Source organism: Pseudorca crassidens, chromosome 3 (genome assembly GCF_039906515.1).
Source record: "Pseudorca crassidens isolate mPseCra1 chromosome 3, mPseCra1.hap1, whole genome shotgun sequence".
Lineage (NCBI taxonomy): Eukaryota > Metazoa > Chordata > Mammalia > Artiodactyla > Delphinidae > Pseudorca > Pseudorca crassidens.
In genome coordinates, this window is record NC_090298.1 from 14005697 (window position 1) to 14030658 (window position 24962).

Sequence of the window (24962 nt, forward strand, 5' to 3'; positions counted from 1 at the left end):
GTTTCCTGAGAGAAATAAGAATATACATAATATAAAAATAAAATTGAAGAAAAAGTTTAAGCTAGAATTCTTTGCCAGAGTGTCTAATAAAACATTTTCAGACATACATGGGCTCAGAGTTTCCCTCCCATACAACTTTTCTTAGAAGCTGGGTCAGAATGTACTCAAGCAGAACAGTATAAACCAAGGAAGAAGTTAACATGGATGAAGATATTCATCTAACCCAGAAAAGCAGTGAATAACAGTCTTAGTCTCAGTCTGATGCAGAGCTATCAGTTCAGATTAAAACACATAAGGTAATGAGAAACTCCAGGGAGGAAGATAGTAGTAGAACAAATACAGATTAGAATAGAAAGCCAGTAATTTTCCAAAAAAAATTAATGGATTCCATATGACAGATTTTATGTACTTAGTAGAAAGGTAGGACATACTAGTGCTATGGTAAGGAGGGAATATATTTTTCATTTCCCAGAGAAAGAAAGTACCCTGGGAAAATTTTAAAAACAAAACCAAATACCTTGTACAAGAAAGAAATGAACCATATATAAAGTAGACCAAGACGTTGCATGATTTTGAGCAATTCCAAAGGGTAAGAAACAGAATCTGTTTTGACATGCCTCTTTCATTGCCCTGAAGATTGCATTATTACAACTTCAATTCTATGACTTGATGATACTGTGAGCAATATTAATGTCATCAAATAATGTAAGTATTGATTTTCAGTTTTTAGACACAACCTGTGAATTAATCATGGAATGCTTACTAATGTTTACAAAACAGAATGTAAATCTTATCGATCTTGACCTTGGTAAAGTACAGCTGAGAGAAATGGGAAGGTAGAAGAGGGAAGAGAGAATGAGAAATAAATAGTTCTGCTGATACCCTCACTTTATAAGGTGGAGGGTTGAGAGATAATGTCTGAGGAAGCTGCGTGGTGTGGGAAAGGCATAGAACCTGGAGCTAGACTGCCAGAGTCTCAGTCCAGCTCCATCTTTTACTGAATACAGGCAATCTCTGCAACCTCTCTGAACCTTGGTGTCCACAGATGTTTGAGAATCAAATGAGGAAAGTCTCTAGCAGTGGCAGATCCTCAGTAAATAGGACACCTGGTTCTTCATGTCCTGCACAGCCTGGGACCTTCTTAAGAATGACACATGTAACTCTTAAAATAAGAAACTAGAAGAAGAGATTATTAATTAGAATGGTACAGAAAAAAATAAAATGAAATATCTCAGAAACAAATTTTACATTGTTGCTGGGATACAAGGTAAGTTTTCTCAAACCTTTGAATTAGGAACTTCTTTTAGGAATGGATAACCTGATATTCAAAGACTTGTGTGGGGGCTTCCATGGTGGCGCAGTGGTTGAGAGTCCGCCTGCCGATGCAGGGAACATGGGTTCATGCCCCGGTCTGGGAAGATCCCACATGCCGTGGAGTGGCTGGGCCCGTGAGCCATGGCTGCTGAGCCTAAGCGTCCGGAGCCTGTGCTCCACAATGGGAAAGGCCACAACAATGAGAGGCCCGCATACCGCAAAAACAAACAAACAAACAAACAAACAAAAAAAGACTTGTGTGGGAGAGTATGAGGATGTTCATCATAGCATTGTTTATATTAGTAAAAAAAAAGGTAACAATGTAAATGTGCAAACACAGAAAATACTTAAATAAGTTGACATATCTGTACACTGATATATGACATTAAATAGTAACTTTTTAATGATTTGGGAAATACTCTTAATACAATATCATTCAAATAACTGGATTGATTAGGATTCTCTTTTCTTAAACATATGATAATGTTTGTCTTAGTCAGCTCAAGCTGCTATAAGAAAATACAATAAACCGTGTGGCTTAAAAAATAGACATTTATTTCTCACAGTTCTGGAGATAAGAAGTCCAAGATAAAGGTGCTGGCTGATTTGGTTCCTGGTGAGACCCCTCTTCTAATCTTGCAACTGGCCACCTTCTTGCTATGTCCTCACATGATGGAGAGAAAAGGTGAGAGAGAGAGAGAGAGAGCTCTGATCTCTCTTCCTCTTCTTATAAGGACACCAGTCCCATCATTCATGACCTCATCTAAACCTAGTTATCTAACCCCCAAGATCCCACCTCCAAATATCATCACACTGGGGGTTAGGGCTTCAACATATAAATTTTGAAGGAACATAAACATTGCATAACAATGTTGAACATTTATTGGATATTTAGTGGGTGTGAGATAATTTTTTGAATTTTACATGTATTAATTTATTTAAATCTCCAAACCACCCTATGAAGTAGATAGTATTTGTGAGCATGTGTTGAAAATGTGCATACATACTTATATACACACATAAATATACATATATATACATGTTTACATACATAAATATATATTGTACATATAAACACATTATATGTGCATGTACATATATAACTGTATGTGTGTGTGTGTGTGTATGATTTGCTTACAGTTTTTTCTTCCTCCCTTGCCTTGCTCTAGTTCTCCCTTCTTGGGAGTGCGTTCCTTGACCCCACTGACTCTGATTGGTCATGTAAGTAGCTTTAGTTTAATGAACTCCTACCAGATGTGATGCAAGCAGACAGTTTTAACTAAGCTTGCATGGTTTAGCTTACCTTCTCTCCTTCTGCCATTACCAAGAGAGGAAGAGGCATTGGGTATTCATTGAGCCCAGAACGAGACCTGAACTTACCTACTTGCCTAGAGACAGGTCAAGTGAAATTGACTCAGCCCAGAAAGATAAATTCCAGCCAAATTATTAATCTATACATTCATGATGAAGAAAAAATAAATGTTGTTGTAGTCCCCTAAGATTTTGTAGTTCTTTGTCAAGCAGTATTACTACTGAAACAACTGACTAATACAACATACCTTAAGAAAGACTTTAGTGATAATAATCTCTGGGTAGCAGAATTGTGAATGATTTTTATTATCTTCTTTATAGTTGTTGAATGACTTTAAAACTATTGTGTTTTACTTTGTTTTGGTTTTTTAACATTTCTTTAGGTAAAGCACATTGCTTTCACATTTATGTTACACATTTGTATTTATACACACACTTGTCTTAAAATCGTTTTGATTTGGAACTTTTGGTATCATATATTAATCAATGTTTATTCAAACTTAATTTTAAAATTCCACTTGTTTCATACCTTAAAATGTCAGAAGTTAAATAATCTTCTGGCTCAGAGAGTCACTTAAATTTTTTTGAAAAGCAAATTGAGGAATCAGTGAATTGTAGAATACCTTCTTGGGGATACATGAATTTCTTCAAAATGTCATAAGCCTGGCATAATAAGTTGCTCATGGAGAGCTCATTGTTAGAGCCACAGCCTTACAGAAAAGGCAGTCTTAGTCTATTTTAATTTATCTAGAATCCTGAATTAACTTTAATTTATACAACCACTGGAACATCCCATGTGGATACGTTTGTTGAGCTGTGATAAATCATGGCGACCTTTGAGAACACTGGTGAAGCATATGATGAAGTAGCTAAAGGAAGATAGTTCATCAACAAGATAGTGTTAAGGAACTGTCCAGAATCCAAATTTATTCTTCATGTTGCTTCTGAGTTACTGTCCTAAAGTCCCTTGAGCAAGAAAGGCCAAGGTCAATTACTTTGACACAGAGGAAAATCAAGAGTTAGCTTCCCTGCTGGCATTTAGGCTTTTCCTTTAGCCTCTCACTCTCCTGGGTGGCTTGGACTAAGAGTGACATTTGGACTGGTCCTAAGAAGTACACTTATAAAAACATAAAATCCATCCTTATAGTGTTACAATAATTTTTCTCATATTGACCTCTCCAACAAGACTTTAAGAACCACTAAATGATCTCAGGTAAGAGGACAATAAAGACCCTGAATCTTTTGAATAGTTTAAGTGTTAATCATAATTCCAAATTTTTCTTATTATCTACTTTCTAGTGCCTTCTTTCATCACAAATAACATTGAGCTAAAGTAATGTACAAAAGTCAAAATTATGCAATGCTTTGCCTGCTTTGGCTTCCCCTGGACTCAATATTCTCCTCTTTGAGGGCTGTTTAAACTAGATAATAACATGAATTACAGAAGACATGGTGGGATGGCAAGAGTGTCCTGTTGCTCATCAAGAGATCTTTTCAATGTCTTTTCCTGAAATAGAAAGAGTTCAAACTGCAGATTGCCTCGTGAATATTTGGGGGTATGTACTGAGAGTATAACTTTCAACTAAAGAAGCAAAGTGTATATTCACCTTATTGATTTTAGTAAGACTGTTGACAATTTAGAAATTATTAAAAGAAATATAGAGTTTAATTAACTTCCTCATTGAAAGTGTTTCTTCTTTGGATATTATATTAATATCTCTGATAGTTCCTTTATACCTTTTTTGCTTATCTTTTTTTTTCTCTTTTCTGTTCATCCGTCTCCATTTGAGTTCAATTGTTTTCTTTTGCCTTTTCCCAATTTTCTTAGGCAAGTTACAATAACATGTTTCTCTTAAAAACTCAAATATTGTTTTTAAAAAAAGGAAGAAAATAAGGAAGAAAGGGAGGGTGGGAATAAAGAAAGAAGGAAGGAAGGAAATTTTTCTATTTTCTACCCATATTCACTTCAACACCTAAAACACTCCTAGTATCATGAATCCCAATTGATCCTCATATTTGGAGACTAAAAACTGTTCTGTGGAGAGAAGAGGTTTATAAGCTGCTACTTAAGCCTCCCTTAGCAGTATTACCCCTTATTATTGATGTACATAAAATTAGTACGAGAGCTAAATATTTTAGCAACCTCAGGCACCTTTTTGTAAACTATGCTCACTTTGCCATTTATCCAGATGCTCCTATGACCTCTTTGTGGAACTAGCAGTTTATGAACGGAAACAATTTGATGTAGGCTGATGCCTTTGGAACCCAAAGGGCTATCCCTGCAGGACTGTGGGCTGGTAAATATTTAACAACTAGCTCTCTGTTTAAAAACTCTAATTGCGGTGTTAGCAAATTTCCAAGGTATAAATATCCCCACTATGGCCAATTTCAAGCTACTAACATTATGTCACTGAACTCAGAGTTGGGGAGAGATGCCCATGGTGCACACATGGGCACCACAGCTCAGGCATCCTCTGTGCTTATTGGATGGATTTATTAATTCTTCAAGCACTTGTGGATGCCCTGAGTGAGCCATCTCAAGTTCCATTTCTAATACTCACTCTCTCAGCATCCTCCAGTGCTATCTACCTGGTCCCTAGCTCTGCCTACCTTGGCCTCCTACTTCTTAGGGAACGCCTTGAGGTGATGTGACGATATTCCATGAAATTCCTGCCCCTGCACATACAATGTCCACATGTGCATCCACCCTCACGGTCTCACATCCATCCTCAAGAGACCATGAGGGTGGATGCAATGTCCCACATCTGCATCCACCCTCATGGTCTCTTTTCCAAGAAGAGCTTGTTCTTCCTTTAAGTTAAATCTTATATTCAGGAGCCGTATCCTCAATTCCCTTTATGATTATTTTCACCCTCTTGCAGTTTTAATCCCTTTTTTGTATCCTTTCTTCTCAGCATGTAAATATGTTCCAAGCTTGCTCTTGATCATGGTTTTAAAAAGAATCATTTAATCCCACTTCCTCTCAGGATTCTTCTGTTCTTAGCCAAGCTTCTTGAAGGAGTATTGTGGTAGGCAGAAATATAAGGTGGCTCCCAAGATGCCCAACTCCTGGCATACACACCCTGTATAATCATGAGGATTTGAGAATGTGATGGATCTCTTTCCCATGGTTAGGTCATCTTACATGGCACAATTGAATTTATGAATAGGAATTATCCAGGTGCACCCGACCTAATCACATGAGTCCTTAAAATCTGGGTCTAGACGCCAAAGAAGTCAGTGATTTGAAGCATGAGAAGGATATGATATACTACTGTTGGCTCGGGAATGGAAGAGATCACACGGCAAGGAATGTGGCAGCCTCTAGGAGCTCAGAGTGGTCTCCAGCCAATAGCCATCAAGGAAACAGGGACCTCAATCCTGCAACCACAGGTACTGAATTTGGCCATCAATAGGAATAAGACTGAAAGTGACCTCCAGAAAAGAAATGGAGCCTTTAGACAAGAACTCATCCTGGCCAACCTTGATTTTTTGCCCCAATGAACATGGAAGCTTCCTTTATATTGTAGAAGGTCTTGCTATAGATGCCCAAAGAGCCAGTCATTTAAGATTGTATGACAATTGGACTTTGGGATTAACATATACACAATACTATATATATATATATATAATAAATAACCAACAGGGACCTACTGTATAGCACAAGGAACTTTACTCAGTATTTTGTAATACCCTCTAAGGGAAAAGAATCTGAAAAAGAACATAGACATATATAATATATATACACACAAAACTAAATCACTTTGATGTATACCTGAAACTAACACAACATTGTAAATCAACTATACTTTCAATTTTAAAAAATTAAATTAAATTTAAAAAATTTATGACATTTGAGTGAAGCAAATTCAACTAATTTTTGTATGAATTTTCTTTCATTATATACATGATGGGATTTATTTCTAACTTTCTACATTATTTTAACATATTTTACCATACATTATTTTAACATTAATTGAACATTCTACTCCTGTTCATGCAGCTCTACAAACCTGTCCTGCCTATGTTCATACATGCACAAACACACACACACACACACACACACACACACACAGTCTCATGGATTCCAGAAGAAATGTTTGGCTTTTGATTCCTTATGCACAGAGAACCATCCCAATCTGACCCTTCTTTTAGTGACCTTTTCTGCGTTTTGGATTGCTGGTATAGACTAAATCCACATGAAAGTAATAGAATTTGCAGCAGTGGCCCCATATTGACATATGTACTAGAATATACTGGGGAACTAAAAACTACAGATGCTGGGGCTCTAGCCTAGAGAATCATTTTTAATTGGTCTGGGATGGGGTTCAGATATCAAGAAACTAAAAGAGTTCCCCCTCCAGCTGATATTAATGTACAGCCAGAACTGAGAAACACTGATGTAAATTTTATTACTTTTCCATGGGAAAATGCACAGCCTCCTGCCCCCGACTAATGAAAGAATCAAAGGGAAGGGGCCCAGGCAGCAGTATTTTTTAAGTTTCTCCCCCGTGATCACGATGTGTAGCCAGGGTTAAGAATCTCTGCATCAAAGCAGTGGTTCTAGGCCAGTACACAGAGAAGAAACATGCAAGGAGATTTGTAAGACTACAAATCCAAGTAGCACGCTCAGCCTAAATCAGGTTCCTTGGTTTGCAAAGCTTCCACTTCTGTCACTGCTGGCGACGGAGGAGAGAATGAATGGGAGCAGACCGTGTGTGACTTGCTTGCTTGAACTCCTCACACCCCATTAAAGGTGGAGCACCCCATCACACGGAGTTGCTACTATTGCAGACAAAGGAAAAAGCTCCCTAGAGAGGAGACTGTGGAGTGCTGACAAGCTGACTTGGCAAAGAGAGTGTCCTAGACGGGCTTCTGTGCTTCCTGGTGGGTCTACGCTTAGCGCTGGTGTCTGGGAGTGACGTCATTGCCTTCAGTGGAACCAAGTTTATATCTACACATAGTCGATCCTCCAAAAGTACTTGTTGAATTAATGAATCTAAAGAAAGTTCCCTATGAGCCTGAATCTCTGCCTCTCGGGTGTTCATCTAGCAACAGGAGTCCTTATGGAATTTGTTCCGAAGAGTTTACCGGTAATAAACAAGTCCAGTCAACAGCTCCCGGCTATGATGAATCTTGGTCCTGACATTGGACACTCTGCTGCTAGTGACAAAGTAAGAGAATGTCAGCTCTGAGTGTCAACTCTATCCTGTACCTGTCAACCCACTCACCTCACAAGTGGAAGAGAAAAGGATTAAGGTTGCAACATAACCTCCCCTGGGAAGAAGCATCACTGTTGCTTTTTGGTAGCCTGACCTTGCCCTGAGCTGGTAAATGAGAATTGCAATTTGTCTAATGCATAACCAGTTCCCATGTAATCTCGGCAAAATGTCAAAGGGAGTTTTGAGACTTTCTCAGCATCACTTTGGTGATTAAAGAATATTCTCTCTTTGGGTAACAACACATTTTATGAGGTTAGTTGCCTCTCGCCTCAGGGCAATGTATTCCAACCCTTCACCTCCACTCCCTAACATAATGTTGACTCCTTGGATAAAAATGCAAGGAACTTCTGTTGAATGAGCTAACTGCTGGAAATATGATGACTGCAGCTGAAAGAAATGAGGTGTGTACCACAGACCACACAAAACAATGAAAGCAATTTAAAGGCAAAATGTACAGAGTAACTAGGAACAATTTTGCAATATCAAAAGCATATGAGTGGCCTGCTGCTTTGGGTGATGCTCTGCAGACCTTAGTGTTCTCCCAGCCTGGTCCAGGAGACTCTCTGCATGAGACCTGGACAGCTAGCAACTTCCATCTTCAAAATCAGCCTTTCTGGTGCCCGAAGACCATGGCCACTCTGACTGGTGCCGGTGTGGTCTGCACTCGGGGTGAGCGTGGTCCGTGCGGCATTTCCTGTTCTCACCCCTGCGCCGCTGCAGCTCGGGCCTTGCCTGACGCAGCCCGACCATGGCTTCAGCTGTGGAGGAGCTACAGAAAGATCTAGAAGAGTTGAAGGTGCTGCTGGAAAAAGCCACTAGAAAAAGAGTACGTGATGCCCTGACAGTTGAAAAATCCAAGATTGAGACAGAAATCAAGACCAAGAGGCAGCAGAAATCACAGAGGAAAGCAGAGCTTCTGGAAAGTGAAAAGCCTGCTGCTGTGGTTGCTTCTATTATGACAGAGAGACAGTGAAAATCAGCAATTATGGATGGGATCAGTCAGATAAGTTTGTGAAAATCTACATGACCTTAACTGGAGTTCATCAAGTCCCCGCTGAGAATGTGCAGGTGCATTTCACAGAGAGGTCATTTGATCTTTTGGTAAAGAATCTAAATGGGAAGAGTTACTCCATGATTACAAACAATCTCTTGTAACCCATCTCTGTGGAAGGCAGTTAAAAAAAGATCAAGACAGATACAGTTCTTATCTTATGCAGGAAGAAAGCGGAAAACACACCGTAGGTCTACCTGACTCAGGTTGAAAAAGAATGCAAAGAGAAAGAAAAGCCCTCCTACGACACTGAAACAGATCCTAGTGAGGGATTAATGAATGTTCTAAAGAAAATTTATGAAGATGGAGGTGATGATGTGAAGCGAACCATTAATAAAGCCTGGGTGGAATCAAGAGAGAAACAAGCCAAAGGAGATACAGAATTCTGAGACTTTAAAGTCTTTTTGGGAGCTGTGATGTGGATATATTGATGTTTCCAATAAGGAAATGTTGGTGAGCTGCACACATAAATTTGACATATAACTAACTACTTACACAGTCTAAGTAAAGGCAATGAATTCTCCATTTCCTACTGGACGATTCATTTAAATAAAATATGCTTATTAAACACTCCCTCCAAAGATGGTTTCCTTAGTAACTGGGTCATTTTATTCAAGAAAAGGGTAATGTTGTATTCTAGTGTGAAATGTGAAGAAGCAATGTAAAGAAGCCTAATGGAAATGCCACATTGTGTGTATTATTGTTCAGCTAAGAGGTAGAAACAAAAGTTATTGCTTGCCTTTCAGTTCCTGACATCAGCTCCCACCAATGTAAGAATAAAAATAAAACGTGAATTTTTGCATTAAAAAAAAAAATCAGCCTATCTGGCCAGCCCTAGAGGGTCAAGTCAGCCATTAGGAACCGGAACTTTCCAACGCGGTCCATTTCCTGCTGATTCAGAAGAGGGGCAAAAGCAAGGACAACCTGCAGTTGATTAAGCACCCTGTGATCTGTGTTTTTCCTTCCGGTTTGATTCCCTCCCTGTTGCCCTTTTAATGAAACACTTTGTTGAGCAAGAGCTCCATCTATGGGAGAAATCAGTTGTATTGATTGTACCCTTAACATCACCAAGATTATAATTTATTTACACTAGACCAGTGATTTTCAAGTGGGGGTGATTTTGCCCCCCAGGGGACTTTTTTGGCAATGACTGGAGACATTTTTTGTTGTCATAACTGGGGCTGCAACTGGCATCTAGTGGTTAGAGGGCAGGGATACTGCTAAACATTCTGCAATGCACAGGATACCCACCCCCCATAACAAAACATTTCCCGCCCTAATAACAAGGTGGAGAAATTCTGCCTGAGAACAAGAGAATTTGTGAAATTTATGCTTACAGATGGGTTCCCCAGGCAAAATATAATTTTTGATTGAAATCTTTTCATATTCCCTACCAATACTTTAAGCTTCTCATTTCCCCACCTTTTGTTATTGCCCATGGATTTGTCAAACTCTTTCACCCTAAGGTGTTAATGGCTTGGTTCATTAATCTGCATCTGGGCTATTTGAGAAAGGGAACTAGAGGGAGAGGACAATACTCAAGGCAAAGAAATGAATCTGTAACAGTAGAGTTTTAGGGACTGCTCCCTAAATGGGATCAATACTTTGGGTTCAACCTATCCTTGTGGCTGATTAAGTAAATAAAACTCTATCCCCTTGTGTTCAAACCACTGTAGTTGACATTATAGTTGTAAAAGTCCTCATGGTATGAATACAATGCTGAGAAAGAGTTCAGTTTTCTTGGATTCTCCACTCAACACGTGCTGTTCAGCAGGTCACCGTTCAGTTTACTAAGTGGAGTTTTGAAGAACTAAATACTAAAGGTCAGCTTCTGAGAGATTTTCCTTTTGTCCACAGAGAAGCACATGTACCCCTAGAGTTTATGATAGAGCAGATTTTTATAAAAATATAGCCTTGGGCCAGACTTTTCTGTCCTCTGAGGACCCCTCATTGCAGACTATGAATAAAACATTGAAGCCTCATGCTTCAGGACTGTCATAACCTCAAGTGCTTTGAGAGACCAACCCCTGCCCCACAGAGAGGAATCTTTGTACCACCTGTAGAACCTACCTATCCTATTCCAGGGAACCCTAATCTAGCCATGCTACCTGCAAGAAAAGCAAGGATAAGCTCATGAGCCTAAAAACATGAGTCATCTCTCTTCATCTACATGGGTTTTTCTCTCTCCTTCCCCTCTCTAATGACTCAGCATTAAATTCATCTCATCAACCAATGAGCACCTACAGTGGACAGCATGGGAATGCAGAGATGAATGAGAGCGTCCCATTCAATGAGATGTCCAAGCAAGGGTGTTGTTCCTGCATTCCCTGACTCTAGAACACTTTTCCATTTTGGCATCTGGCCCTGGATGTTGCTGTTCAAGGAAAAACAGGCATCCTTGAAAGTTACCTGTTCATCTATTTGGTTATTAGCAACAACAGACTAAGCATTAAACCCTGGAAGTCACTAAGATCTTGCCCAGGTTTTCTACACAATATCTAGATTTCTACACTATGACTGTACTAAGCAAAGAATATAGTGAGAAGTATTAGCGCATCCTAAAAGTTTATATTAAATGAGTAATGATTTAATAACTTTCTTCTTCAAGTGCCATCAGTAAGAAATTGTACAGTTTTATGGGATGCGATTTATTTGTAATGAAGATTGCCACGGTGCAGCCAGTTTGCCTCATAATTTGTGGGAAAGAAACAAGATTAAACAGAAATTTGAAGGGAAAAAATGAGTTGAGAAAAATTGGCAACAGGGCTCATGCAGTATTAATTGTAATTGAGAAAAGAGCATCCCTGCTGAATTTAGGGCACTTTTATATATCAATACTATGTGCACTTATAAAACAAATGTTCCCCAAACTATCTGATGTCTGATCATTGCTTTTAGTCAAATGGATCTGATGAGTAGTGAATATTAAAATGATATTCTCAGTAATTGTAAGAATATAAGGTAGAGAAAATAATAATGCCACATCTAGCCAGCATCAACTGTGAAAGGTGCTGGGTTGTTCTCTTCCCAAGTAGGACTGGGTGAGATGGTTGGAGGAGTGTGGGATGATGGGGGAAATGAACATAAGTGGTATGTAAATAAAGTAAAATATTGCAACATTTTAGCTTCTTAGTTCCAAGAACAAAAACTTTCCAGAATATTGGACACTCATTCTAGGATCTAAATATAGTGAACAAAATAGAAGAAAACAGCTGGCCAGGACTCCATCTACTCCTAGCAGATCAGTATACAGCAGTTCAAAAATCTAGGATTATAGGGTTTGCAAAAGATGAAAAGTCTGAGTTATATACTCAGATTTGTGTGTAATGATATTATTTGCTAGTCCAAATGCTGCTAAATTTTGGTTTGCTAGTTCACTTCTTTTTGCGGTACAGAAAAAAATGTGTTTTAAAAAATATTAATATTATATCTACATTGGGCTTATATTACTAAGAATATGTAATTGCTTTTGTTACCAATAAATCAAGGTTAATAGTTAGGCAGTTTGGGGCAATTGCTTAGATTTCTCATGTTCCATTTGAAAAGGGAGGTTATTAAATCATCACCCATTTGTTACAAATTTATAAAGCACTACAGTTTCAGTGACATACCCTGCATACTTCAAACCCAGAAGACCAGATTTTCTACTCAGCCTCTTTCAATAGCAGCATGGATGGATCAAGGTTCTAAGAAACTATGGGCTTTACAATCATTTCTGCAGACCTCTGAGGTTAGAAGAAGGCAAGGATCATCTGACCGCCCTCACAAGGTCAAGGCAGCCATGAGGAGCCAGAGTCTCCAGGGCTGACCATTTTCTGCAGGTCCAAACTCCATGCTGTGCCTTAATTATGTTAACTCTAATGTATCCAACAAGAGTCTGTCTAACTGAAGATTTGAAGACCTCCTAAAGTTGTTCATTCTATTTGGGGACAGATTGAACTATTAAAAGCACTGTTTTTTTTACATTGATCTCAAATATTTACATTCTAGTAATTTTCATAGGCAACATTGATCCTAGACTACCCCCAAGGCCAAATTTAAAAATTGTGTGCGTGTGTGTGTGTGTGCGTGTGTCTGTGTGTGTGTGCGTGCGTGTGCCTGTGTGCGTGCGTGTGCCTATGTGTGTGTGCGTGTGTCTGTGTGTGTGCGTGCGTGTGCCTGTGTGTGTGTGTGTGCATGAGTCTTGTGTGTGTGCGTGTGTATCTGTGTGTGTGTCTGTGCGTGCGCGTGTGTGTCTTGTGTGTGTGTGTGTGTCTGTGTGTGTCTGTGTGCATGTGTGTGTGCATGTGTGTGCGTGCGTATGTCTCTGTGTGTGTGTCTGCGTGCGTGTGTCTTGTGTGTGTGTGTCTGTGTGCGTGTGTTTTTTGTGTGTGTGTCTTGTGTGTGCATGTGTGTGCGTGTGTGTGTGTGTGATAACACTCGCTGCTCTGGAGACAACCCTTGCAGTATCTTTGGACAATAGGCAAGTGTCATAGTCCATGTCCCCACTCCTTACCTTGAGACTTTTTTCAATGGGCTAAGTGACAGCATTTCTTTATATAACTTAGAACCAAATCTCCTCTGTAGCTTAGGATCAACTTTGATAACACGTTGGTTCCTGTGTTCTCAACATAACTTGTCTTTGTCCATATGCATTTAAAGTTTGACATCCATAATAGCAGCAATAGCCCAGCAGGCTTCTGATCTAGCAAAGCAGAGATGTTACTTCTTCTTTCATTCATTTTTTTAAAAAACATCTTTATTGGAGTATAATTGCTTTACAGTGGTGTATTAGTTTCTGCTTTATAACAAAATGAATCAGTTATACATATACATATGTCTCCATATCTCTTCCCTCTTGTGTCTCACTCCCTCCCACCCTCCCTATGCCACCCCTCTAGGTGGTCACAAAGCACTGAGATGATCTCCCTGTGTTATGCGGCTGCTTCCCACTAGCTATCTACCTTAAGTTTGGTAGTGTATATATGTCCATACCTCTCTCTCGCTTTGTCACACCTTACCCTTCCCCCTCCCCATATCCTCAACCCATTCTAGAGTAGGTCTGAGTCCTTATTCCCATCTGACCCCTAGGTTCTTCATGACTGCTTTCTTTTTTTTAGATTCCATATATATGGGTTAGCATACGGTATTTGTTTTACTCTTTCTGACTTAACTAGACTCTGTATGACAGTCTCTAGGTCCATCCACCTCATTACAAATAACTCAATTTCGATTCTTTTTATGGCTGAGTAATATTCCATTGTATATATGTGCCACATCTTCTTTATCCATTCATCTGTTGATGGACACTTAGGTTGCTTCCATGTCCTGGCTATTGTAAATAGAGCTGCAATGAACATATTGGTACATGACTCTTTTTGAATTATGGTTTTCTCAGGGTATATGCCCAATAGTGGGATTGCTGGGTCATATGGTAGTTCTATTTTTAGTTTTTTAAGGAACCTCCGTACTGTTCTCCATAGTGGCTGTATCAATTTACATTCCCACAAGCAGTGCAAGAAGGTTCCCTTTTCTCCACACCCTCTCCAGCATTTATTGTTTGTAGATTTTTTGATGACCAGTATGAAACGATACCTCATTGTAGTTTTGATTTGCAGTTCTCTAATGGTTAATGATGTTGAGCATTCTTTCACATGTTTGTTGGCAATCTGTATATCTTCTTTGGAGAAATGTCTATTTAGGTCTTCTGCCCATTTTTGGATTGGGTTGTTTGTTTTTTTGATTTTGAGCTCATGAGCTGCTTATAAATTTTGGAGATTAATCCTTTGTCAGTTGCTTCATTTGCAACTATTTTCTCCCAATCTGAGGGTTGTCTTTTGGTCTTGTTTATGGTTTCCTTTGCTGTGCAAAAGCTTTTAAGTTTCATTAGATCCCATTTGTTTATTTTTGCTTTTATTTCCATTTCTCTAGGAGGTGGGTCAAAAAGGATCTTGCTGTGATTCATGTCATAGAGTGTTCTGTCTATGTTTTCCTCTAAGAGTTTGATAGTGTCTGGCCTTACATTTAGGTCTTGAATCCATTTTGAGCTTATTTTTGTGTGTGGTGTTAGAAGTGTTCTAACTTCATTCTTCTACATGTAGCTGTCCAGTTTTCCCAGCACCACTTATTGAAGAGGCTGTCTTTTCTCCATTGTATATTCTTGCCTCCTGTATCAAAGATAAGGTGACCATATGTGCATGGGTTTATGTCTGGGCTTTCTATCCTGTTCCATTGATCTATATGTCTGTTCTTGTGCCAGTACCATACTGTTTTGATTACTGTAGCTTTGTAGTATAGACTGAGGTCAGGGAGCCTGATTTCACCAGCTCCGTTTTTCTTTCTCAAGATTGCTTTGGCTATTTGGGGTCTTTTGTGTTTCCATACAAAATGTGAAATTTTTTGTTCTAGTTCTGTGAAAAATGCCAGTGGTAGTTTGATAAGTATTGCATTGAATCTGTAGATTGCTTTGGGTAGTATAGTCAATTTCACAATGTTGATTCTCCCAAACTCATTCTTTGAGGCCACCATCACCCTGATACCAAAACCAGACAAAATGTCACAGAGAAAGAAAACTACAGGCCAATATCACTGATGAACATAGATGCAAAAATCCTCAACAAAATACTAGCAAAAAGAATCCAATAGCACATTAAAAGGATCATACACCGTGATCAAGTGGGGTTTATCCCAGGAATGCAAGGATTCTTCAATATACGCAAATCAATCAATGTGATACACCATATTAAAAAATTGAAGGAGAAAAAAAAAACCATATGATCAGCTTAATCGATGCAGAGAAAGCTTTCGACAAAATTCAACACCCATTTATGATAAAACCCCTGCAGAAAGTAGGCATAGAGGGAACTTTCCTCAACATAATAAAGGCCATATATGACAAACCCCACAGCCAACATCATCCTCAATGGTGAAAAACTGAAACCATTTCCACTAAGATCAGGAGCAAGACAAGGATGTCCACTCTTATTCAACATAGTTTTGGAAGTTTTAGCCACAGCAATCAGAGAAGAAAAAGAAATAAAAGGAATCCAAATTGGAAAAGAAGAAGTAAAGCTGTCACTGTTTGCAGATTACATGATACTATTCATAGAGAATCCTAAAGATGCTACCAGAAAACTACTAGAGCTAATCAATGAATTTGATAAAGTAGCAGGATACAAAGTTAATGCATAGAAATCTCTTGCATTCCTGTACACTAATGATGAAAAATCTGAAAGTGAAATTAAGAAACACTCCCATTTACCATTGCAGGAAAAAGAGTAAAATATCTAGGAATAAACCTACCTAAGGAGATAAAAGACCTGTATACAGAAAACTATAAGACACTGATGAAAGAGACTAAAGATGATACAAATAGATGGAGAGGTATACCATGTTCTTGAATTGGAAGAATCAACGTTGTGAAAATGACCATTCTTTTTTTTTTTTTCTTTTTCTGTAGTACGCGGACCTCTCACTGTTATGACCTCTCCCATTGTGGAGCACAGGCTCCAGACATGCAGGCTCAGCAGCCATGGCTCACGGGCCCAGCCGCTCTGCAGCACATGGGATCCTCCCGGACCGGGCACGAACCCGTGTCCCCTGCATCGGCAGGCGGACTCTCAACCATTGCGCCACCAGGGAAGCCCGACCATTCATATTTTTAATTCAACAAAATTTTACTGGGCAGCTGCTGGGTACTGGACACTATGCTGAGTGTAGGAGGTACAACAATGAACTACAAGTTACAGCCTCTGCGACAGTGAGACAGCTTTAGATGAATACACACCAATAGACATAAATTACTACTTTATATAAGTGAAATGAAGACAAAGACATTAGGTGCTTTAAACAAGAATAACAAGATTAGATTAGATTTTGAAGTCAAGAACATTTTCTCTAAAGAAGGGACATTGAATCTGAGACCAGAAAAGTGAATGAGATCATTGTTGTCATTGTGTCGTAATGTGTCATCATTAATAGATCCTACAGCCAAATTAATTTTGAAAGCAGCTATATCAACATGTGGACTCATTTTTGACCTTATATTCTCATGTTAAACATTTACTCATTCTTCAAAACATATTTATTGAGCACCTGTTACCTTACAATAAATAAATACAAAGATACACAGGTACATATTTTAAACATACATGCTAAGCCCACATAAAACTCCCTCTGCAGGGGTGGGTATATATGCTAATGTAATTCCTGCTCTCGACGTCTCAAAAAACTCTTTAGACAAGCAGGGCAGTAGAAGATAAATTATCCCCTTAATAAGCCTTTCCAGGAATCTTGTCCAGGAAGAAAGTCAATCTCACTGGCTGCTAGTTGTCAAAATCTACCTTACTCATCTTGTTGCAAATTACATTAACATTTTCTCTCTTTTTAATCTTCTCACATTCATCATTGGTTTATTTCACTTTTAATCTTGGACCTCTAGAGCACAAGGCAACTTCTCTGTAAATTAGGATGTTTCTACTTCCAGACGAAAGAACTGCAAAATGGACACCCCATGGTAGACCAGGTAGAAAAGAGGAACCCCTTCCTCTGGGCTGTCACAGTCCCACTGCAGGAATGATGGCCTGCCCATTAGCAGAGAGTTGGTTATGTTTCACCCCTTGCTAGACACCCTCCTTCTGCTACCCTTGTGCTCTGCCCCCACCCTAAGGAGCACCATTCCTTTTCGTCACAATACCTCAAAGATAGCAAAGATCACAGAAAACAATTTAGCATTTTTATTTGTAAGCTCTTTCTGTATAGCAGTCTGGAACACTGGCTTTGTCTTAAGTTTAATTTTTGCCCCTTGGAACAGGTCATCTGACCTTTTCAAATCTGACCTCTATTGTATGTATAGTGATGATATTAATGAATACATACTCCAAAAGAACTTCTGTAAAGATTACATGAGATAATTCATATAAAGCACTTAGCACAATGCCTAGAACTTTGTAAGAATCCAATAAATCATAGCTATTATTACTTCTGGTCCCTGGAAGGAAGCCGTCTAAGCCAAGAAAACAGAACAGCCAAAGTTTCATTTTCACTTACTCATACATCTTATATTTCAATCCCACCTACCAATGAGGGTTCTCCATGTTTAAAATACAAGTAAACTGGAAAGAAAATAGCCATTGAGAGTTGTGACTTATATTATGCCACCCAGCAATATAATACCATTATACCAAGAATGCTCAAACTATAAATCCATCCCTTCTATGATTATTCTCTTCTAAAGACGATTAAGAAAGCCACGGTTACTTAGCCCATTTAGGCTGGTATAACAAAAATATCATAGACAGGGTGACTTCTAAACAACAGAAATCTATTTCTCACAGTTCTGGAGGCTAGGAAGTCCAAGATCAAGATACCAGCAGATCTGATGTCTGGTGAGAACCCACTTCCAGGTTCATAGAAGCCATCTTTCTCTGTGTCCTCACATGGCAGAAGGGGCAAGGGAGCTCTCTGGAGCCTCTTTTATAACGGCATTAATCCCATTCATGAGGACTCTGCCTTCATGACCTAATCATCTCCCAAAGGCTCCACCTCCAAATACCGTCATATCGAGGATTAGATTTCAACATAGGAATTTGGGCGGGGGGCACATTCTATAGGCACAGTCTATAGCAAGTGTTTTAGTCTTATTGGCACAATTCTTAATTTGTGGGAATATAACCTTGCTTGCTCTGCATTTCCTTCTGTTTGGGGGCTGTATACTCAGAATTTGAGTTTTAGGAGATGCTCAACCCTCTAGAGCACTTTCCCATCCAATTCTCATAACAAGAATTTATCCACTTCCTTAAATCTAGATCCCACACTTGCCAGCCTTTTCTTCCCAAACGTTCAAAAAATTTCCCAAGCAGTATAGGCATGTTCTTCAATGATTCTTCTGACTTCTTCCTCTGCAATTAAATTCTCTTTGTTCATCAGAGTTGAGGCCTTAGGAGCAATTCTCCTATTTGCTTCTCATCTCTTTGGAAAAGTCAAAGATTTTTGTAAGGAAAGTTGCTCAAGAATGTATCAGACATTCTACTTTCAGCCCAATGATATGCCAGCAGATGGTCCTGGGATTGAATTCTCAGAAAGAATCCTCCTCTGGCCCCAGTTGAGTGACCTGTGTCTATGAAACATCTTCCATTCCCTCCATCTAGTCAAGATACCTATGGTTTGCTCAAACAATAATAATTGTATTACTCTCTCCCTTTAGCCACCCCCATGCATTTTCTGACATGCTTCCATTTTTTGGTATTACAGATTTCCAAGCAGGTTATATATATTCTTAATTGTCTTAGACATGATTGTTTTAGTAGAATTTGAACTAGGTTAGATATAAAAAAGAACCCAATTGGCTTTTGTAAACAAACCTCAGGAAGTGCAAGGATGCATAGAATCATGAGTTCAAATGCCATCAGAACTCTCTTTGGGTTTTACCTCTCCCTCTTTCAGCAGTGCTGGGATTCTGTAGTAAATTCTGTGACATGCTGCTTCCAGGACTAAAATGCTTATCCCCTCAATTGCCCTTAACTGTCAGCCATCTTCAGGAATTACCTTGACGAAAGAGTTACCGAGCACAAGTTCATGCCCACCTTTCAGGGCAACCCACATCCAATGACTAGTCTGTGAGGTAGTATAAAGGCTTGATCTCTCACCCTACCTCAGGATAACTTTGAAGATCAATCCTCCTTTCAGAGCTCTCCATGTGGCCAGCCAAGACCTTCACTGAGGGTACATTCAGCTCGACATTTCCCGCTGCTCAATTCTGCTTCCTTTCTTTTTTTTCCACTATTGATCTCAAGAATACTCCCTGAAAAAGCTACAGCAAGCTAATCTCTGTCTCAGAATCTAACTTGCAACAGCTTCCCATCTTTCCATCTTTGACGAAAGGGACTTCTATTTGCCAACACTATTTTAACAAATCCTGAAAAGGACTCTCATTGACCTTTAATACAGTCTAATTGTACGGCCTGGACTGCCCTTGGTGCCCAGTGCTACCATATAGGACAATAAAGCTCTGGACCAGTCACTATGGCCTGGCGTCACACCCTGAGGTAGGTGTCCACCCTTACACCAACGTCTTTGTGCAGTGAGACAAAATGAGGTACCTCCCATTTGGATCTCAAGAGTTGGAGTAGAAAGAAATGATTTCCTAAAATAAGTGAAACGAATAGACAGAAATTGCACTGGGAAGACCCATGGGACCCTGATACTCTTCTTCCTCCCTTTGTGTATCTCTGTTTCTGTTGAATAGGTAGTCCCTTCCATCACCTTATTCCAATCTTGAGTCCTAGCAGAGTGTAGGTGATCATGTCCCTGTATTCTCAAGTTCATGCTGTTTGTTACTAACAGCCATAGGTTACCACTGAAACCTGTGACTACACATTGATTTTGTTATTCTTCGAAAGGTATGGAAATTTCACCTTATTAAATTACCCTAGTGAAGCAATATGTATTTTTTTCTGTTCCTTTTGGAGATTTTCTCCAAAAGTTTGCCTTACCCCAGACTTACTACACAGACTCGTGTTGGTTCAGGCCCATGAATGTTTATTTGTAAATATGGTTATATAACCATTGGTTATGATGTGTAGCCAGAATTAGGAAAGACTATCTTACTGCCTGCTGGTCCCAGATGGGTAATTATTATTGTAAATTCTGAACTATCCCCCAGTGTTTAACTGAATCATATCTTAAAACCTTTCCAAATAAATGTACGCAGGACCTAGGCACAATCCCTTAACTATCACCAGGGATATGACTGGGAAGACAGGCTTAAGTGTATTCTGGACATTGAAAGGACTCTGTCCACACAAAGGAGTCAGCTGGAAGCTGAAGGAAGTTTCAGGACTGAGCCAGGCATCATGTTCGCTGAACATTTAGACCTCAATGTGCTGACTGCTCCTTTCTAAAATCTAAAGGATCACCGAAGCCCACAGAGTTCAAGATTGGCCCTAAACTTAAATGCAAGGGAAATAAAATTTTAATCTTTGTGCATCATTTCACCGAATGGATATATTCTGCTAACTCATCCTAATTCTTTCGACCCATTGTTAATACCTGTTAAATTATTTAAAAGTTAAATTTATTTTAGCAGATCTCAAAAGTATAATAAGGGGGATGTATATCTTATGTTAAAAATTTGGGGATTTGCTTCTGAAATTACATTGAATGAGACTAGCCCTGAGGAAAACAACAGAAAGAAAAAAGAAAATGCCACCAAAAACTTTAAAGCCCCCAATCTGCTTCTGATAGGTCAACTTTTCCAATAATAATAAAAATATTAAACAGTTCACATTTATAGAGTTCTTATTATATGTTAAGTACCATATAAAGTATTTCCCATGTGTTATTGCATTTTTCCTTTAAAACAATTCTGTGAGGTGGGTAGATCCTTTACTTAGCTCCATTTTGCATTTGAGAAATTAAATAAGTTGCCTAAGCACCCCCGAACTCCCAGTTATTTAATGGCAGGGGCAGGAATTGAAGTTGACCCCCAAAACAGGAGCCCTTAGCCACTGAGTTGGACTTCCTTTTGCCTACCCACATGGTCATTTGCCAACTTTTCTAAAGGATTGCATACTTGAAGTGTTTTGTTCTGGGTTTGGAAGATTTTCAGATGTATTGATTAATAACTTGCTCATTAAAGTGGCCAAGATTTATTCTGCAGGCTGTGTGAAGAAGGTAAGAAGAGCAAGTTTCCTCGAATGGGTAGCTATTCACCAACTTTGTATAATATGTTCATGTTATGCTCATTGGACTATGACAATTAAAGTGAAATAAAGAACAATTTCTTGTCAGATTCTTTTTTCTTCTCTTGTTTATTGGTTTAATCCTTGAATTACAATAGATACTTAGATCAGTAATTTTAACGTTTTGAGGTTATGGATACCTTTGGGATGGGTGAAAGATATGAAATATTTTTCTAGAAAAATTCCTGTATTCACATGCTTACAAAACCTATCTAAATTTTGGAAGATTTAGAAAAGCCCTAAAAGAACCCATCTGTGGAGTCTTAAGAATTTAAGGAACCCATTTTAAGTACTTCTAATTTAATAAAATAAGCCCAAATTCCTCTCTTGTATCCAGGGAAGCAACTGAAATGAGAGGCCCAGAAAGCATCCTCTTCTCTCTCCACCTCCTTGGCTTCTCAGGATGAACCTCGGGAAGCACCAACCCCACCATCATAGCCACCACACTCAGGCATGCAGGCTGGGCCCTGAGCAAGTGTGGCTGGCCAAAGAGGCCAGTGGAGATTGAACACCAGTTTGTGGCTTGCTTGCTGACCACCAACCCTAGCACAGGACTGCATCCACCAGGAGTGAGTACCTTTTTCTAATTTGCACAAAGTTGTTTGTATATGGGCCGGCCAATGTACTACATGACCACCTACACCCTGGACTATGTGGCAACCAGAAATGCCCTGACTGTGGAGAAATTTCCCCCAGTCATAACATCAAAAGCTCCTCACAAATATAACTGAATCACTTTGCTGTACACCTGAAACTAACGCAACACTGTAAATCAGCTATATTTCAATAAAAATATTTTAACACACACTCACAAGTTAACTCAAAATGGATTAAAGACTTAAATGTAAAACCTGGTACCATAAAACTCCTGGAAGAAAACACAGGAAAAAAATCTCCTTGACATTGGCCTTGGCAATGATTTTATGGATATGACACCTAAAGCACAAGGAACAAAAGCAGAAATAAACAAGTGGAACTACATCAATTAAAAAGCTTCTACACAGCAAGAGAAACAATCAACAAGATGAAATGGCAACCTACAGAATGGGAGAAAATATTTGCAAACCACATACCTTATAAGGGTTAATATCCAAAGTATATAAGGAACACATACAACTCAATAGCAAAACCCCACAAATAGTCTAATTAAAAATGAGTAAAGGACCTGAATAGACATTTTTCCAAAGAAGACATACAAATGGCCAACAGTTGTGTGAAAAAGTGTTCAACATCATTAATCATCAGGGAAATGCAAACTGCAATAAGCCATCACCTCACACCTGTTAGAATGGCTGCCATCAAAAAGACAAGAGAGAAGTCCTAGCGAGAAAAGAAAACCCTTGTATACTTTTGGTGGGAATGAAAATTGGTACAGCTACTATGGAAAACAGCATAGAGTTTCCTCAAAAATTTAAAAATAGAACTATTGTTCGATCCAGCAATTCTACATCTGAGTGTGCATCGGAAGGAAATAAAATCATTATTTCAAAGAGATAGCTGTACCTGTACCCGCCCCCCTCTCCAGCATGTTCATTATAGCACAATTCACAATAGTCAAGACATGGAAACAACCTTCAACAGATAAATGGATAAAGAAAAAATATATATGTATGTAACATACACACACACACACACACACACACACACACACACACATAAAGAAATGTATATACCAGCCATAAAAAGTCAGCCATAAAAGAGAAGGGAATCTTGCCATTTGTGACAACATGGATGAATCTTGAGGACATTGTGTTAAGTGAAATGTCAGACAGAGAAAGATAAATACTGTATGATCTTACTGATATGTAGAGTCTAAAAATAAAACTGCACTTCTAGAAACAAAGAACAGGTTGATGATTGCCAAAGGAAGGGGTAGTGGGGTAGGGCAAATGGGTGAAGGTGGTCAAAAGATACAAACTTCCAGTTTAAGTTCTAGGGATATAATGTACAGCATAGTGGCTATTGTTATCAATACTGTACGGTGTATTTGAAAATTGCCAAGAGAGTAGATCTTAAATGTTCTCATCACAAGAAAAACTTGTAATTACATGAGGTGACGGATGTTAAGTAAATTTATTGTGGCGATCAGTTTCCAACATATACATATACCAAATCATTACATTGTATATCTTAAACTTATACAATATTACATGTCAATTATATCTCAGTTAAACTGGAAAAAATTTTAGATTAAAAATTTTAAGAGCCTCAGTTCAGCTGCTTACAGCTTCCTGCCTCCCAACCTGAAGCTTTAGGCCACTTGGCATCTGAAACCTAGCTCAGTCCCTAAAGCTAGTCTCCAATATGCCCTAGAGCAGCATCGAGATGGTCATGTAATATTTTTATTTATGACATTTTCATAGACACAATTTTCTGAGGTCATATTCTTTAGAATGTGTTTGCTTTGATCAGAAGCCTTTGGTCCTTTTTTCCCACCTGCTTATTCATCACAACTTATAACTATGCAATATTTTTGCAATGCAAACCACATTCCCTCCTAATGAGTCACACTGGATTCCATTTTCCAGCAGTGGAACCTGCATGGTGAAGATTTTCATAGCTATTATGGTTCTTAACAGACTTCATCAGCTGTGAGAGTGCCAAGGATCTGGATCTGAGTCTTTTATCCATGTCACAAATATTTCTGAAACACCTACTGCATATCAAGCATTGGAAAACACATTGCAGGATAGAGGTAAGAAAACGTGATGCTGTCCATCATGGAAAGGCTATCATGTGGTCAATGTGATTAAACTGGATAGACAAGACCCAGGGGTTTCCCGGCAAGACCCTCTCAAGAAGACATAAGCCCTTGACCATATATCTGTTGGGACCTTAACTCCTCTGGTCTGACTTGTGTAATAATAGCTTCATATTAACATGAAAAGTAACTTGGATGGTTTAGAGAAATCTGCCTAAGGGCAAGAGAATGATCCAAACGGCCTCTGAGGTCTCTTTTAACCATAATGCTGTAAGGCATTGACAGACAAGTCAGTCCTCTGCAGTTTTATCATGCTTTTGGGGGAGGAAGTAGCTGAAGGAGACTTACTGTTATGAAATCTACTTCTTTACGTTATAGAATTAAGACGTGGACTATGCTGACAGCCTGCCAATTCAAGACCTCTGCTTCTGACCGAGTGAGGACCCTGCACTAAGCTTCAGGGAGGATGGGGCAGTAGCAGCACAGGGTTTCCCTAAAGCACCTTATTTTACACGCACATCTCACTCCATCTCTGCTTCTCCTGTGTCTGTCCCCTAACCTCTGACGTCTTGCAGGCTTCCACTGTCTTCTGTTCTTTTTGGTTTTTTGTTTGTTTACCTGTCCCTCCAGATTCTGACATTCTG

General features: G+C 39.0%; 1 pseudogene; it reads left to right on the forward strand.

Annotated features, from left to right (window-relative positions):
* The first annotated feature begins 8371 nt into the window (after nucleotides 1-8371).
* Nucleotides 8372-9337, forward strand: LOC137220632 (calcyclin-binding protein pseudogene; annotated as a pseudogene).
* Nucleotides 9338-24962: the final 15625 nt, after the last annotated feature.